Source organism: Cyanistes caeruleus, chromosome 5 (assembly GCF_971803275.1).
Source record: "Cyanistes caeruleus chromosome 5, bCyaCae1.hap1.1, whole genome shotgun sequence".
NCBI lineage: Eukaryota > Metazoa > Chordata > Aves > Passeriformes > Paridae > Cyanistes > Cyanistes caeruleus.
Window position 1 is genome coordinate 77,532,847 of NC_141705.1, and position 19,207 is coordinate 77,552,053.

Here is a 19,207-nt window from a genome sequence, read left to right on the forward strand (position 1 = left end):
TCCCTTATAAAATGGGATGTGTAGGAACTGGGAACATCTGTTTGTCCTGTTTCAAGCAAAGGACAGAGGCAGGTGATCAGGAGGAACTGATTTTGGATCTGCTGACTTAGAAATATGTGGACTTACACCCAACCAGCCTTGAGGAAAGACTTAATTTCCTACCTTGGAACTGTAGGCTCCGTCACCAAAAAACCCCCACGGGGACAAATAGACACACAGACTCCCATTGGACCCTGTCTTTGTAGTTCTTTTTGCCATTGTTTTCTGTGTTTCTAAAAGAGTTTACCAGGACCTGAAAACATTCAGCAAAGTTTTATATTAAGTTTCATTCTCATGTCTCTCTCTTTTTTTCCTTTGAAGAGATACATTTGAAGGCACAGATGCATTTCTTGGATATAAACTCGGTCTACGTTTCACATCTAAATCATGTTTTCCAAGATGCCAGGTGAAAGCACTTGTACTTGCAGCCACCCACTGATTAGCAAGAGCATCCCTCAAGTGGAATATTGCACCCTGCAAGAATGCAGGGCACAGGCACTCAAATCATACTGGAAGCATGGAGGAACCATTTCCTCACTGAATTGGAGGGCAATTGTCGCTTCTGTCATGCACGAAGTTTTCTGTCGGGAAATTGAAACCGTTGTAGTTGCTCAAGGACAAACAGCTTATGCTGACTTTATTTTTACCCCACTCCCCCTTGAAAGCAGGGGTCCCTCTGAGCCCTCACATTGAGAATTAAGCCCTGGAAAGATCTCAGCTTACAGACGGCTCTTGTGATCGACAGTAACAGAAAACCTGCTTTAAAACACCAGCACAGGAAGCCACTGTGCTGTTCCCTGAGTCACCTACAGAGCTGCAAAGCAAGCCATAAATCTGCTAACGGGTCCAGCACAGATCCAGCTTTCTTAGCAAGAGTGTGCACAGCCATATAACACGAGGGGCAAGCACACACATCTCTCCTTTCACCACCTGAAACCCTGATAGCTGTTCCGCTCATAAAGCCCCTGCTGTTGTGGTGGATTTGAAGCTGCAGCAAGTGCTGAGGACTCACTGTGGAAATACTTGTCTGCTCATGACCTTAAACCTCTCAACACTACAGCAAGCAGGAGTGACAGCATTTGAAAAATTTCAAACCTGCTATTTGAGAGCTGAAGAAAGTGTCCTGTAATTGCCTGAGGATTTGGGGGAGACTTGACAAAGATTGTACCCATTACCAGAGTGGGAATGAGATACACAACCTCTTTTCCTTACCCCACAAGAAAAGGAGAGGTAGAGGCTGAGAAGGCTGACAAGCTGTAGGCTGGTGTCTTTGGTCCATTTTCACAGAAAGCCGGAGCTTGTCTTGCACTGCTGCTAACAGCAGCTTTAATTGGAAATGTGTTTGGAAGGTTCCAAGTGACAGAAGCTGTTGGTGCTCAGCAGCTTCCAGGTCACAGAAACAGCTATTTTTAAACATGTTTAGGATTGCTGTTAGGCATGTGATTATCTTCTGAAGTTCACAGATTTTCACTTCTCGACACCTAATTCCTTGCAACTTGTCTGCCCATGCTGTGTGAAACCAGCTCTTTAAGTGTATCTGCTCTGCCAGGCACTTCTGGGACATGTGCAGGGCCACCTCTGATCCCTGACGGACACTCTCCATCTTCTCTGCTGAACTAGTAGAGTATTTTGTTCAGATAAGGAAGTGCTGAACCCTGAAATAAGAATCCAGACCCTTATTTTGAGTTGTTGGAAAAATTCAAGTGATAAATGTGAGTAATTAATGCTGCAGAGCATCACAGAATGGTTTGGGTTGGAAGGAACCTTAAGACCATCTTGTTTCAACCCCCTGCTGTGGGCAGGAACACCTTCCACAAGAGCAGATTGTTCAAAGCCCCATCCAGCCTGGCCTTGAACTGTTCCAAACGCAGCTTGATTCATGTAGGACAGCAAACAAGGTCTGCATCTTTTTTATTTCTCTTTATTTTCCCAGTTCTCCTATTATTATTTTTGGTTGCCCTGTAATAGAGCTTGTAGCTTCTTTCTCTACTTGTATTTTGATACAAACAGCATGAGTGTTGCCTCTATAAAATATTTTGTCTTTCATTAAATCAAACTCAGGAAGGAAAAAAAAATCAATTTTATCTTCACCTGGGCACAGAGATATCAAAACCATTACAGTGAGAGCACAAGGTAATTTTCATGGGGGCAGTGAATAACTTCACTCCCTGCTGAGCAGCAGAATGATGCTATTTCTGAAGCTTTCACATTTCTAGTCCTTGTTTTGATTTTCTTTGGAAGAAACCTGCAGCAGTCAGCTCCCACTCAGGCCTTGCTTCTTCCAGAAGATGGACACCTTCTGTTCCTGCATATTGCCTTCGTCTGTGCTGCACATGTTTGCTGGAGCTGAACAGGAGTATGAGGGGAAGCCTTGCTCCACCAGACTGTTCTTCCTGGAGAAGATCCATTTCACATGGACACACGACGGTGAGATGTCCCAGTTTATTGAAGCTGGGGATTGATTCAAATGCACTTCCAGACACTGACATGCCCTGAGGTGTGAGTTATCCTGACAGGAGTCAAGGTCAAGCACGGGCTGCCGCGTGCCAGCAAAACAGATGCTTAATCAAAGCCATATAAAATATTTACAGGGAAGCTGCAGCTGCTGGTGAAGTGCAGCACATGACACGTCATCTGATATGAAAGGTTTAAGGAAAATCCTGAGATGTGGCCTGGCAATGGCTTAAAATAAATAATCTGTCATGAACCTAGTTTTTCTCCTTCTTAAAGCCAGGTTGGATCCAGTCTGTCTAAATTAAGGTTCACTTTGCCAGGCTGCTCAATGCTTCTGCCACAAACAGGAATGATGACAGTTCCCACAAAGCCTCTTTAGGTCCACATTTCACAGCTCATCTGAAGCTGAAGGCATTACATTTCTGGCAGTTTCCAGCAAAGCACGACAGGATGGCACTGGTTTCCAGTTCTGGCTTTTAATGCAGCATGTGCTTAAGTCAATAACCACTCTTATTTTCTGACATGGTGCGTAATGATAAAGATGTGGGCGGAAATGTAACTTGGACTTCATGCAAAGAAAGCAGACGGCTTGTGATTTCCCCTCTTGACTCTGAAAACTATTTATTACCTGCTTATTAAAAATTCCTCTTCCAGTGTAAAGTGGAAAAACCTTCACGGTATCCTCTTCCTATTTCTCTTAACGTTTCAAGCTAGAAGCTTGCTCAGAGTTTCACACCAGCAGACTGCTCCTTCAGCTCTGTGCTGGCAACAGCTGGGGATCCACAGCCAAGAAGAGCCTGCTCTGCTCCTTCCAAAGATCAGAGTGTCTGCAAAGGATGTTCAGCATTTTGCTTGGTTGAACCCCTTTTTTAAGACGAGTGGTGCTCACATTATTGCCTGCCCAGCTGGCACAGTGATTCATGCACGGACAAATTACCAAGACAATAAAATTGACACTTGGAAATAATTACTCTTTAATTTAGGAGGGAATTAAAAACATGGACACAAACCTTTGCAAGTAGTTTTACTTGCAGAGTAGCTGATTAAACACAGTCCTTCTCATTTAATCTGACTGTTCACAGGGAGAAACAGTGACCTTGTTTGAGCTGAGGGCAGAAATCCCACTGATTTTTGTTGAGCTGGGATCTTACTTTCCACATATAAATGCAGGTGCAGGTATTTGCAGACTTAGACTCTTGAGCTGGGTTTTTGATGAATTTATATTGCATTTTTCCCCCCAGGAGCCTTATAAGCAGGGCAAAACCCACTTTCACAGCCAAGTCTTTATTGTTTGTGTAGGATTAACTTCTGGTTAACAGGGGATATGTTTAAAGTTACCTTGAAAACTGGTGAATAAGGAAACTTTTTCACTTGAAAAGCCAAACAAATTTTCGAAATGGGGTTTTTTAATCAATACTGTGGCTTTTGAGAAACACTGAATGGTCTTGGATTCCTAGACTTGTCTATTTTACTTTTAATTCAAGTAGAGTTTGCTCTTGCTTGCCCATAGCAGGGAGGGTGAAACTAGATGGCCTTTAAGGTCCCTTAAAACACAAACCCATGACTCTTCTACAGTCAATTTCAAAGACTATTTGTATGAGGAAACCTCCATCTTTTCAATGAAGAGTGACACAATTAATATATACGAGCAGACACACACAGTTCTCTATTTTGATTACAAAAAACTAGAAAGTTTGACATTGTTTAACATTAAAAAGAGTCTTTCCACCCCTGGGCACCCTTTAAAACTGTACGAGCAAGAAGGTAGAAGAACAGATAAAAGGTTCTTATTAAAGAGGTGCAGAAACTTAATTTCTATTGAAATATTTGTTCCTCTTGAGGGTCTAGTATTGAGTTTGTCATGGTGGCAGCAGAGATCCGCAGGTTAGTTTTACTAAGGTATAAAATCTCAGTACAGCTAGCCTGGGTTAATACCTGGGCAAGGTCAGGTATGTGCCAAGGTGTCCCTCTGCCTCAGATTGAGACAAAAAGCCAACAATTTTAACAGTGTGGATCTTACCAGGATACACTGTGCTAACCCATGTACCCTCCACAGAAGCATCTTTATTCTCTTCAGGGAAATTAATGTGATATATAAGCCTAGTAAGCCATGTCACGATTAAATCTGATCTTTTGTCTTTGGATGCCTATCAACACACATTGGTTCAGAGGATTCCCCAGAGATATTTTTGCATCAGGGTTGCCAAACACTGGAGTGGGCAGCCCAGGGAAGTGGTGGACTCACCACCCCTGGAACGACTGGACATGGCATTTAATGCTCTGGTTTAGTTGGCAAGGGTTGGACTTGAGGGTCTTGGAGGTCTTTTCCAGCCATATCAATTCCATGATTCTATGCTTATGGACAGCAATCCATACTTTTATTAAGATTTCATATCATACAGCCTTACAGCAGTATGATATTTAGCAAATGTTAATTTCACTAAATCAGTCTGTTTATCTATCAAACCTGCCAACCTTCCCAGAGCAAACAGATTCCTCTTTAGTCTTGAAGAATTATGTATGGATAGCAGAAAGAGAGTGAGCAGGACAAGGGATAGAGGAAGGAGAGCACAAATAACACCTGGTGTCATCTTGCACTTCCCTGGGAGAAAGGAAATATTTGCACTGTGTAGCCCACACCTATTTAATTAAAGTTCAAAGCTTGAAAACTATGCCTTGCTTTTACATACCTCCCTAGGGAGAGCCAAAAGAGAGGCAATGGCTCAGGAGAGTGCGGGAATGGGATGTGGGAGACAGGCAGAACCCAGCAAAGCTACCATTTACACAGCCAAACTGAACCAAAACAAAACCAAATGGTGCCTAATTTTCCAGGAAATAGAGCTCACCCACAGTAACTTATCTCTTAGCTGAGGTTATGTACTTTAGAATTTAAGAGGAAGGATGTTGGATGAATTCTCACTTTCTCTTCAATTGAGTAAAACACTTTCTCAGGAAAAGCAAAATGAAACCAAACCTAGCCTGCACTTTACGAGCCAAAAAAATCAACTTATTCACTAATGAAGAGCCTAGATCCTCTTCCAGGAAAGGAAGATTGGAAAAGGGAGAAAAATACTCAGCAGATGAAAAAAGGGAAGAAAATAGTGGTGTCCATTTCAGATATGGATCCAAAAAATGATCAACGCAGTTTTGAACAAGTTTTAGCTTGCAAGAGTAGATTGCATGGATTTCTAAGAAGATCTGCAATTTAATTAGGTTTCTCATATGTCCTATTTCTGCATTTTCTCAGTGGTAATGGAGCAAGCTGAACACCAGGGACCAGAAAAACAGAAGAGTGTAAAAGCAAAAAGTCATTGCATTAAGACAACATAATCATACATTTTAAAAGATTATATGAATTCAAGTCCTGGGCAACAATCAATTGTATTTTGAAGCTTTCACCATTTCTAGGAGAAACTAAATGAAAATTGCATTAAACCTTGAACTGCTATGCTTTCTCTTTATTTTGTACTCTCTTTTCACACTGTTCTGGCCTTTTTACTACTAGTCTCCTCTCAAAAAACAATAGCTCTATCCAGACTCTTAGCACTCTTCAGAGAACACAGGTAGTGCTTCCATTTTTAGGGCTTTTTTTGGCAAGTTGTCCAGCTACAAGCAGGAGAATAATTTATATCCATGTTTGAATTAACATATTTTCAAGGTGATATAAAAGTGCCTTTGTAGACCCCCCAGAAATAAGAAAATAGCTTAGGTGGTCTGGGATATATTATAGTATTTCTCTCTCCAAGTAAATATCATTATTTCCTTTGTCAGTGCAGAGAGGTGCATAATAAAGCTTTATTAGCTCAAAGCCACAGTTGAAGGAATAATAAATAAATTAAATCCATCAATATAGCAATCTACAGCTCATTTGGCCGCTTTGCATGTATCTTAATATATTCTTGCCTGAGCTGTGATGTGGATGATGCCTTGTTTGCATGACTTGTTGTAGAAAAATTTATATTCTTCTACATGCTATTGTTTGCACCTGAATGTGGCATTTGCAAGCAAATGTGAAGTTGTTAGCAAAAAATAACAAAACCTCTATCTCCTAGAGGATGAGAAACTCCGGTTAGTTAAACCTGGGCATCATGACCTCAGCTCTCACAGTCGGGAAGACAAGGTGATGAAGCCAGAGGTTCCCTGAGCGTGGAAGAATGTAAATGCAAATTCCTTTGTGTGAATGTGAAAAGGCACTTTTCATAGAAAAATCTTCCACATGCATTTATTGAAAGACTAGAAAATTTATTTTAACTCTCCTCGCCACCCGCACGCTACAAGGAGCTTAGTCCTTGTGAAAAAAAGAAATGTGGAATGCAATTTTCTCCCATTAAGTAGGGAAGGGAGAACAGAAATTCACCCAGTACCTACTTCTTTGCCTAGAAAAACCCCTCCTAAAAGCTTTAAAAGTGTTGAATTTGGACCGATTTTCAGCTGGTTTGTACAGAAGTCTTAAAGTGAATTCTGCTTTTACATGGGTATAAATGCCTGTGGAGAAGAGGGTTCAACAAGAAAAGAACTGTGGGGTAGGGGGATCCTTTCACAAGCCAGCAATCCACAGCTCTAGTGGTAATGAGTAAGACTTTTTTTAAAAAAAAAATTGGGTTTCAGCCAAAGTTGTGGGCTTGATTCAGGAGCTGGATGGTGAAATTCCCAGGTGTATTTCTGCAGCACATCTGTTCTGGCCTGAAGCACCTGTTGGGCCCAAAATGGGTAGCACAATCTGAGTTCCTGTCAAGGTAATTTAGCTTTTGCTGACCTCATGCTCTCCATTCTTCTCCACCTGCACTCTGCCACCTTCAGCTGCACCTCCACACTGGATATTTTGTGTTCTGTCAGATGGCTGTGCACTGAGCATAGTCCGAATGTTGATCCTGCTAAAATCCACTCTTCTCCTACAGGCCTGAGCTTGGACCCAGGTGAGAGGTTTTAGAGTCAGGGAACCATTTAGGCTGGAAAAGATCTCCAAAATAACCAAGTCTGGCACTGCCAAGTCCACCACTAAACCAAGTCCCCAAGTGTCTTTTAAATCCCTCCAGGGACAGCGACTCCATCACTTCTCTGGGCAGTCTGTTCCAGTACCTGACAACCATCTCTGAGAAGAATTTTTTTCCTAATATCCAATCTAAATCTAATCTATGTGTCAGTGCATCCATCACTGGGTGACTTTTGGTGGATGCTGGCTGTGATGTGCTCATGGTAAGCACCATTCCCACTTGTATTTACTTTTCCACGTTTAAGTGGCTTGACAACGATGTAGGTTAACTGTAAAAATAATACAGCTTGTACAGACACTTTCTGCGTGTGCATTAGATTTCTTGACCTGTCTTAAAATGTTTCAGGCCTGTAGTATTTTAAAGAGAGATTGTGGGAGCCCGGAGAGCCTGGCCTGAGCTGGAGGGGTTGTTAAAGAAACAAAGGAAGGCTGGAGTGGGTAGATCATTACCAAATAGCCCAGCTACACGGCTCCTGCTTCCCTAATGAGCCTGACAGCATGCAGTGCCACCTCTCTCTTCTTATGTAAAGCTAATCCCTTGCCCTCTCTGACAGCCACTATTTACATTTGCAAATGAATCCATCTTCCCACACATCCCCCCTTCCTCTTAGAGGGGGACAGGACCAGCAGCGCAGTCCTCCCAGGACAGCACCTTGCCGAGGTGTCCTACACCCAGACAGCGGGAGGAATAAATGACTCAGGGGCAAGAATACCTGTGTGCGATGCCAAATGAAAAGTTAGGCTAAACGCCCTCTCTAACCCTGGGGACATCGCTTTTCTTCCAGCATCCCTCACTGCCACATTGCCGCCACGCTGAGGCCAGGGACAAGGCGGGGACGCTCCTGCTCTCCTCTGCCCCTCGGCCCTGCATCCCTTCAGCTCCCACGGCCAGCTTCGAGACAGGTTAGGGAGCCACACGAGCCAAAACCTGATCTTTTCCAAGGAAAGACACGGGTGACTCGCGCTGTCTGAGCTGCCCGTGGCATGATGATTATTTCTCATTTCTCGTGAGGCAGGGAAGGGAGGCTCTGTGGGGTGGGGGGGATTGGGGCCGGTGTGAGGCACCAGCAGCCCTCACCCTCCTGGACCATTCCCATCGAGCAGTTGTGCTTTCTGAGGGCTGAGACAACGTGAAAAGCAGTCAGATTTCGTGTTATGTTCTCATCTAATGACAACTGCGTCACTGATTTGACTAATTGCCTGGGAATGATCCTGCAAACCCGTATTTTATTTTTTTTTTAATAAGAGAATGAAGGCCAGAAGTCATCGCCCCCCCTCACCCCACCCCCCAGCGTGGGATCTCACGGTAATCCCTAAATACTCCGAGGCAGGGCAGAAAAAGGTGGGGACACGTGTGCTGTGCTCCTTTGTTGCCAGGAATGAGCAGCAATTCCCCGGCGGAGGCGGGGAGGGAGCGGCGGCCCTTCCTGCAGGCCGCAGCGGGGAGCCCGCGCCTGCCGCCCGCCCATTGTGAGCCCCCCAAAGAGGGGCTTGTTCTGCCGAAATGCCAGGCGTTTCTGGAGCCGAGGTGATCCTCGGAGCCGAATACATAAATACGAGATTACTGGCGGGCCCTGCAGCCGGGCTGGGGCTGTAGGAAGTGTTTGTTTTCCTTTCTGTCACTAGGCAGCGGGGAACCCGTCGCCTTTATTCTGCGGGTCATACTGCTGGGGATGGCAAATATTGACATACATGGAGGTGGTTTTCATTTTCACGTGTTTCTTGTTACCTCTTACAGATGTGTGGTTTGGCTTTTCTCTTGTCTTCCAACATTTTTTTTTTTCCTTTGTGTTTTTGGGTTTGTTTTTGTCTTTTTTTTTGTCTACCCTCCTTGAATGTTTTCCAGTCCCGGATTGCGGATTACAGCCTCCTAATCTCTGGCACGGCTTGTCCAAATGGCCTGGGAGCTTCAGCTCCTGCCCAGTGCCACGGGGACATTCATTAACAGGGATGACAGGGAATCTCCTGGAGAAATTGCACTTCCCTGCTGGTCCTTTTGCAGTTGTCATTTCAGCTCGAGGTTCAGAATTGCTGCCGGGAGCTGCGTACTTCATCCTGTTCCTGCTCGGTCTGTACCTGGCTGGTGCTTAGAGGCAGAAACAAATTTTTCAGGGTTGTCAGACATGAAGAGGAAAGGAGGGACACACAGACACAAGCATCTTGCCCAATTTACCCTTTTCTTCTCTCCAGCTTTGTTGCTTCAGCTAATTTTCTTTGGTGCATTTTTAGTGCACATTATTTCTACCTATTACTGGTCATGGAAAATACTTGTTCGTGTTGCTGATCAGATCCTAGATTCAGGATACTGTCATACAACTCCATGCACTGAAGTAGAGGTGTTTTCCAGGAAGAAAAATAGGCATGGTAGAAAATTCTGGGAATGACCACACAAAACCTGCAATACATAAAAAAAAAAAAAAAGGAAATGCAGGCAGAGACAACAAAAATAATCCTGGTACCATGACAACAATGTTGTAAAATTGATGTGCATTTTCCCTTCATCACTGTGGAAAACCAGGAAATTATAATTTACTACTGAAATAAATATTTGCAGTATTCTCAACATACCACATACAATGGGATCCGCTTAAACATTTGACGTTCTACAAAAGAAACAGCCAACTTTTTGAGTCAAAAATGCATTCATAAATAAAGGGCTGAGAGAAAAGCCGTGTAATCTTTGGAGTAATTGCTCAGTCTTCTTAGTAACTTGTGTGTTCAAGAGGGTCTGCTAAGTCCTGTGGCAACAGAATGGCCCCAAAGTTCATACTGATGATAATGGCAGAGGTAACTTCCAGTTCCATGTGTCTCTTGTCACTTGTTTCTTCTCCATAATTTAGCTTTCCTAATGCTGTGCATGGACAAATACTCCTTAAACTGGCACAACCTGTACAGATAATCTTTTTTTTTCACTGTCTCTGAAGCAGCTCAGTAACTGTGATGCCTTTTCAGAAAATAAAAGGCATTTTTGGAAATGATTGCCTTTGCAACAGTCACCTCAAGTTTGCTGTGAACAAAAGACAGAGCGTTCTGCTGCTGTGTGGAGTGATTTAGCTGCTCAGCCTATTCCTGCATGAATATCCAATTACCCCTTGGAGCTCCTGTAGTGGCGAGGGAGGGGAAGGTGGGAGGTATTCTCATCATGTTGCAATTATGATTCTTCTACTGTCCTTTCCCCTTCTTCTGAAAATTATCCAGACTGGAAGGGAGTCATTACCGAGCTGATCATGATAGCATGTATTCTTTAATAAATATGCTCGGAACGGTTTGGATGAATAACGCTCGAGTGACAAAGGATTGCCTCAGAGGTGGCTCTGTGATTAGCCATTGACCTCTTGTGTGGTTTCTGTCCCACCTGGGTGATTGAAGCATCTGAAGAAGGAACAGAGAGCTCTGATTGTAAATTACAATTTCTGATCGGAACCGTTGGACTGATAATAACTCATCGTGCAATCCGTGAAACATTCAGGTTTCACAAACCCCTTGTGATTAGAGTCCTCACAGAGAAATGGCAACATGCCTGAATCACTCAAAATTTTAATTTGTGAACATAATCATAAATCAAGGTTCCCTTCATAGGAGGACCTTGCCCTTTCTCTGCTTTTTCGGATGCAGTTTTGTTCAGTGAGAACTAAAGCCAAGCACTAGATTTGGGACAGATCTAAAAGGAGGGGATGTTGCTTTTCATGGACTCAATATCAAAGCTCTTCATCAAAAGGTCAACATCCTCCATCTGCAAACAGCACCTAGGGTCAGGTCTCTGATGTCAAAACATGCCTGGTCCAACACTATCTGTTTCAGGCAGTTCTTTGAAGGCTGGGTGTTTACAGGCCTGACTAAATTCTGGCACAAAATCTCTGACTGCCGCCACTCGAAATCTGGCATGTCTAGGACAAGAGGTAAATCTCTTTGTGCCAGGGGGAGAGCAGAGCTATTACATGTCCTTAAAAGTCTTCTGGAACCTGCCCTGGTTTATGTAACCCTCCTTCTGAGCAAGACACTTCAATAAACAGCGATCCCCATCCTCAGAAAGCCGCTTTCCAATAAACCTCTCCATTGAAAGAGGACTGTAGCTCAATTGGGTTTAAAAACGTAGGCTGATATTGACAGTGCCCTCATCCTCTAATCTGATTATTTATTTCCTCAGTAGAACGAGCTCTCCCACAAGCAAAAAGATGTCTGATGAAGGACATAAAGCCTGATTTGCATCATGATTACTCTTGCCCTGCCCCAAACCATTAGAAGAAAAATTCAATTTTGCCTTTGTCACCAGAACGGTTTGTGTTGGAAGGGGCCTTAAAAAATCATCTCACTGCAACCCCTCTGCAATGGGCAGGGACACTTTCTATGCGACCAGGATGCTCAAGGTCCCATCCAACCTGAACTTGCCCTTCAGTTTTCCTTATTTAAAAAAATGAAAATTAAAATAAAAATAAAAATAAAAAAGAAAGATGGCTTGCTGTGTACAGAGACATAAAGGTGTATACAATATACAGTGCACTACCAAATCCATGCTTAGTGCCCTGTTTTTTTTTTCAACAGCATTATAGCACTGAAATATTTATCAAACAGATTAACAGTGTGTACATGTATATTTAATGTAGAAATTATCATCCATTTACAGAAGGGTTTTAAATTAACACATGGGAAAGGCTCCTTCTTTGGGTGTTTGCCCTCCTTTATAGCAGCTGTGCTTCCTCACCCTCTGAAACCTGTCCTATTTTTGGAAACAGTTCTCCAGGTTTTAACACTGTTGAGCAGGGTTCATTACCAGTTAGCCAGAGCTGGCTTGATCCCACTACCTAAAAATCTTCTGGAGGGAAAATCCACTCGCTGTATGACATGGCAACTCCAGAAACCAAGCTGTTGCTTAGCCACCCTCCCAAGCAATCCAGCTCTCCCAAGTTTTCCAGCACCAACATCTCCTCAGCTAAACTCCTAGTGCACCACAGGGGTCTGCCCTGGCACACACTGCAGAGTCATTTCACTGAAGTATGGGTGCAGACATTTTAAAAATATTGATCTGGACTGCAGAGTTCTTAAAATGAGGCTCTTTTTGGTGTATAATTTGCAGTTTGAGAAAGGTCAGACCTTTGCAAGGTTTAATTTACTCACTTCCCAAAGCTGAAAAGTGTGTGTTTTCTCATGTCTACAACCTACAGCTTGATTTTCAGAGCCTGGCTTCCTCATCCACTCAGCATAAATGTTGCAGTATTCCTCTTAGGTAGTGGAACAAGCATTTCTTCGCAAAGGCTTGCTTTGAGTTATTCTGGGCAGCTCTCAAGAGAGGGGAAATACAATAACAAAAGATTTAACTACAGTTTGCAGCGCTGTAGCCAGGGAAAGAATCGCAGTGTTACAACTAAATATTTATAGCAGAACACTAGCTGAAAAGCTCTGTGCAGTAAATAATTACCATATTGCTTCAGTCAGGACTTCTCTGATGCAAGCCAAGCAAAGCCCGTTCCTGCCACCACTTCAGGGTGGGAAGAAGCCATCCCACACATCCCAGTTGTGTGCCCCAGAGTTACTGCAGCTCCAGCAACCTGCAGACGCCTGCCCCATCCCTGACATCGCCACCACCGCCTGTATTAGAGTGAGGCACTGCCTCTGGTGTTAATCAGGACATCCCCCTGCCTCATCTTCTGTTCTCTTGGAGGACAAATCTCTTTTGATTCTTCAGATATCCAAAACAATCTACTTATCTCAGCCTGCAAAACTTTCATCTGAGGATCAAAAATATCCTGGTGCATTAGGAATATGAATTTACCCTGTAGGATAATGTGTTTTAATCCTTTAGTGAGCCAGCTCTCCTCCCAGTTTTAAACCAGGGAGGCCTCTCAGCAATCTAAAAGACTTGAAAGACTTGATTCTCTCCTGCATTAATGCACACACATATTATCGCTAATTGTTTAGTCTCTCTTTAATCTATTTAAATGCATAATACAGACTTCAAACATATTATTCTATTTCCATTTCAAATTGCATATGAGTCATTAAGCAGAGAGATTTGTTCATTGCTAGTTTTTAAATGTTGATATGAGGGCTGGATTCTACCATAGTGTTAGGTGGAGATAATCACCTTTTCACCTGAGTGCTGGTGGTGGATGCCTCTCACAAGGAAAATGTTCAGGTTGGGTGTTCTGTTTTTATTTCTCCCCTTCTTTTCTCCTTTTCCTCATATTAGAGAGATTGAATTTGTTAAACCTGGGTATTTGTATTTGACACATGAATTTATTATTCCTGTAAAAACGCTTCAAGACTTATGAAACTTATGAAGTACAGACCTGAGGCAGCTCTTAGGTAAAGGTTTAAATGACAAGGAGAGAAAAACAGGCATTAAATGGTGTCAAAATCTTACGTAATGATAACAAACTTAGAGTTTTTTTCTCTTATAAAGTCCCAGGGCATATAGACAAAGTAATTCAAAATGTTTGACGGCTCAGGACTGGTGGATGGAGCAAGTGATAGATGGATTCCAGAGCAATTAAAAGCTTTCCTCAAATGGGAGAGCTTTATTTTTAAGCAGTTTGAGAAGTTATAGCATGAGGTTGCCTCTGATTGTGTTTGTTTGTATCTACAATGCACATCAGCACAGTGAAACACAATGTCCAGAGGAGGCAGGACAAATAACACACCATATTTCAACCACCAGTTGTCCCGAGGGCATTTACCTCATTAATGAGGATGACGGCTTCAATTTTTCTCTTGAGAGTCTTTGAAAGGAGGTGATTGATACAGTTGCATAACAGTGACATATAACTTCTGTGATTCAAGCAATAAACTCTGTTTCACCTCTTAAAAGCTCTGGGGACTATGGTAAAACTGGTGAGAATTCTCTGGGTTGTCCTGTGAAACAATGCCCTTAGATTAACTGGTAAAAATAGGGAAAAAGGAAAAAATACTGAATATATCATGCAGAGACCCTTGTGCTCATGGTCTCCCACAGCAGCACGAGGTATCCCCACAAGGCATCTCCCCCCAGGAGAAAGGCAGGTCACACCTCAGAGACCAGAGAGCAAAAAAAATAAAAATATAAACCCCTTTCTTGATTTTTTTTTCCTCATAGAACTGGACTTTTAAAAAAAAATATTTTCTTTTGTCTCCTTTATACAGCCAATGATTTGCCATTACAGCCTGGGCTCACAAGCTCTGTGTATCTTCAGGAGATCTGGACAACATTTTTTATACAGGTGGAGCAGTCAGACATTACCTGAGCAGTCAGAGTTGCCACAGATGATTGTTTTTTATTGTCAGCTAATGGGAGACATTTCCAAATTGCTTATAAAGACGCTTGCATGGGAAAAAGTGTTGTGGAGGAACAAGGCCATGCTGGTTATAGGGTGAACCTGCTGAAACAGTTCTTTCTGTGATAAAAGCTCTTAGAGAAAATCAGCTGAATCTACAACAGCATCTCGTTTGGAAGATGGAGCATTTGGTCAATTCTGCATGTAGACACGGTAGAATATCACTGGAGATCACACATCATCAGTGCCATGATGCAGCTTGGTCTTCAGAGTGGATCTCGTGGATCTTCTAGGTAACAGCTGCTATTGGACTGAAGGATAAAACAGTTATTTTATATATATGTGTGTAATGAAATGATTTGACACAAGTTAGAGATTATGTGCAAAACAATCCTTGTGCTTTGATATCAGCTCTATGCTGGCTTCAACACAGCTTCCCATTCAATAAATTTCAAAGATCCTCACGAGTTAACGTCCACAGATTAGTTTTGGTTATAAAATCTCAATGTTCTGCTGTCTTGCCATGCGCCAGATTTTCTGCGGCAAGTCTTTCACCTCCTAATGGAGTGTGAGGAAGAAAAGCTGAGCACAAACAGTGTTGATTCAATGAATTTGCAGCCTGCTTAAAGAACTCGGCTCTGCCCTAACAGGATTTTATGGGAAACAAAAGAAGAAAGGAAAATGGGTTCTCTGACAGAATAGAAATCCCCTGGTTTTGCTGACGCCAAACTTATCTCAGTGCCACATGATGAGATGTCCCAGCAACACATAAGTAAGCCCTGAGATCAGATTGGTTCCACATTCATGAAAAAAAACCCATTGAGCACCATTAAATCCCTGCAATGACCTCCAAATGAAAAGATTTTGTGTGGGCGTGAATGGAGAAAAATCCTGTAACTAGTTTTATCTTGGCAATGCTAAGCTTGTTGGAAATGTCTTTTAAATAGAAACACTGGGCAGAAGCAGTTCCTGGGACATCTGGAGTGGGGAGCGTCCAGGGTTGGGCTTGGGCACGTCCTTCCCTCTGCAGGGGTGGGGAAGCCACTGGACCCCAAATCACGTCCCTGCCCATCTCCTAACAGCAGCAGAGAGCCTCTGAGAGGGCAGGCACCTGGCAGAACCAGACTTCCCAGCTTCTTCTTTGTTCCCTCAAGTCAGGGAATGACCAGGGTGAGGTCAGGAGGTGAGGGTGCATCTCCACATCCACCTCTTCAAGCGTGTCCAGCAGCCCTGAAGGTGCCAAGCACTTATCCCATTATTCCCTCTTGGCAAGAACACACCCATGATTACTAATAGACTGACATTTTAATTTTGAGACATGCCTCGTAGAAAACAGAGGGAAAAACATTCAGGATCACACTCCCTGGGTCATCTCTGTGTTTGGTTTGAGGCAAGGCTTGAGAAATGTCAGCCTTAGAGTCAGAAATGAAACGACAGTTCTGGGTTACCTATATATGGTACTTTGACTGGAAAAACCTCAGCAATCCACTCCTCACCTGAGTCAACTCCCAGGAGAGCCCACTGGAATTTCTTTTTCATGAAGTAATACTGTTTTGAAGCAGGAAGCACAACAAAACCATAACCATGGTGGATATTAAATATTTTATTGTATAAATATTGTGTTGTTTTGCATTGCATGATGGGAGCAAGGACACAAAAGAAAAACTCTGTTGGTATGATTTTTTGTGAGGGGTTGGTTTTTTTTGTTTTTCTGGGGGGTGTTGTTGGGTTTTTGTTGGTTTTTGGGGTTTTGGTGTGTTAGTGGGATACATCTCAATCAAGAGCAATTAGATACCTGAGCTGCAGCATCCCTGTCTCTGGAGAGGGATCTTGTCATCCAGCAGGAATCCAGCACTGGTGGCAGTGATAGAAAGCACCCAGTGAAACATTTCAGAGGGGAAAGCACATCACAGCTGAGTAATGAACAACTCAGTGCAGGGTTTACAATAGTATTAAACATTGGTTTAGTATGCATTCTGCCAAAATCTGTGTTAAATACATGGCAACAGCGTTAGTTTTTTTTCTTGGGCAGCCCAGTTTTGGACTGTTTTGTGCATTAAATCCTTGCTGGAGGAGAAACAAGTAATCTGAGCCTCAGCATGATCTCTCCTAGCTTAGCCCTCTCTCTTATTACTGTTGTTCACCCAGACTAGTGCTTGGAATGTAGATGAACTTGGAAAAACTACTGAAGCCGGCAGAAAAAGGTAGAGGTGTCAAACATTGTGACGGATTTCCGAGCAGGGAGCGCCAGCTCTTCCCCTTCCTGCTGGGTCTCCTTGCATCCCAACCTCTCTGAAAGTAAATTACCAGAGAGAACACTTACAATTTTCTTTTATATTAATCAACATCCCTTTGTCTTCATGGGTGATAATTGCTCCTGACTTTCACTGAGTGAAAACCAGCGAGCCAAATCCACTGCTGGCATTCGCAGCGGGAGCATCGCTGGGATCGGAAGGGATGTGACAGGGACACTTTCTGGGCTTTCCTCCTGTGCCCAACACCTCCACAGCACTACACAGGGCTACTGGGACACAATTACTTCCACTTTTCAATGGGAAGGCTCAGACACGGTGTTTTCTTGTCATTTTTATTAATTATGATCTACACTTAAAAAGGACCATTTTAAGCTGTCAGCACAGGAGGATTGGTGGCAGAGCTCTTCAGTCCTTTCTCCAGGGACATGATGGTATTAATAATATCATCATTTTCTATTTTTTTTTCAATCTATTATAAAATCCGTGAAGCATAAGAACAAGCCTTTGAAGCACCTTCTCCTCACCCCTGTCTCTGACAGGAGCTGGTAGCAGTTGCTGAGGGAAGGGGCTAATTACGTACTCTCAGATAGTCAACTGCTCCATCAGCCAATTATTTGCTGGATTTTTTTATTTTTCTTATTTTTTTATTTTTTTAAATGAGGGGTTTAAATACTGAATGCAATCCATAATTACCGAGGTGAATTCTGAAACGCTGAAGGCAAAATGACACATTGCATCTCAGCGGGATAAATCTGCTAAGATTTCGGAACTTATTTATTTATCCATTCATTTATTTATTATTAATTATTTCTTAAAGCTCATTTTCCCTGCTTGTTTTTTTCTATCTAAGAATTGCAGCCCTTTTTCATCTCGACCAGGGGAGGCTCACCTTTAATGGGCTCGTTCATACTTGAAGCATTTTTGAAATTTTGCTGTAAAATTTTAGCATGTTTCTCCCTTTCTCATCCCTCCTTGTTTGTTTTTTTTCTGATGCCTTTTAATTTTTAAAAAAACATGGCATTTTAAATGTATAAAGATTACATTTTGTATATTCTGCCCACAATAAAAATGCTAGAGAGCTTAGAAGAAAATACATTTCCAAACTTCAGCTTAGTTTTGCAGGGCTTATTTTTGTTTTATGAATTCAGAAATATCTGTGCAGATCCTGTGCTGTGATAAATTAAAACTCTGCAGCTAAGAGAACTAATATAAGGTGAAAATGTACCCTCCATAAACTAGAAGGTTATTTACATAGCCCTATTGTTTGTTCTTCAAAGGCTATATATCAAAATAAATCTAATAGTTTGAATTATTAATAAAGAAAATACCTGTTTTATTCCAAAGAGCTGCTCCTTTGGTTCTGCAGCTTTTACAAATGAAAGTGGCAAAAAACCTCCAGTAAAACAAGAGCTATTCCTAAACTGTGGATCTCCTGTTCATAAATAAGCAGAGTTACATCACTGAAAGGATTGATTAATAAGACATCACAAAAGGGGAACTACATTACAGTAACATTATAATGCTGCATTACTGCAGATGCCCTGCAATGTTGCACATTTCCAAAGTATACAGTGCACTAGGGGCACTGATCTTCCTGAGGAGTCCATAACCAAATAAATGTGTTCCAGCCCAATGTACAGCCCTCATAAATCAGCTCATTATTTCTTAGGCATCAGTGTATGCAGTTGAAATTGGTGTCATGTTTATAACCCCTGCTCACAGAGCATGTGTGTGGAAATGGGCTAAAAACTGCTGAATAGATATTTCGACCTTAGGTGACCTTCATTTAATCATCTTTCATATGACAGAGAAGAAAATAACAGTGTTAAATTAAGAAATTAATAGAATTTCAGGGAGTTTTCTCCAGCGGTCTCACAAGGCCATTTATGAACTCCAGTAGTCATGGTGGATGGCCTTCTCATATGTGCTGATCGAGAGGTCAAAACTGGGATATTTCTACTTGTTTTTAGAGCTTCACAATGATTTGCTGAGAAATATTTTTTTTAAAAAAATAAAAATAAAAAAGTGCTTCACTAGAGTGTGGCATAGCAGAATATGAGAAATGGAAATTTATGTCAGGAACACAGGACAGGACTGAGCATCTCTATTACACAGACTGGGAGATTTTGCATGCAGCCCCACATCACAGAAAGTATGTAGAGAATGGAAATGCAGCGCCTTGGAGCATCTTTCCGACTGGGGACTCTCCTGTTGATTCA

At 42.4% G+C, this 19,207-nt stretch overlaps 1 long non-coding RNA gene across 1 annotated transcript; it reads left to right on the forward strand.

Annotated features, from left to right (window-relative positions):
• Positions 1-8,123: 8,123 nt before the first annotated feature.
• On the forward strand, positions 8,124-18,331 carry LOC147653284 (uncharacterized). The gene is made up of 2 exons (XR_015287306.1): positions 8,124-8,389; positions 14,603-18,331. It is a non-coding gene; the product is annotated as an uncharacterized LOC147653284 (long non-coding RNA).
• The last annotated feature ends 876 nt before the right edge of the window (positions 18,332-19,207 follow it).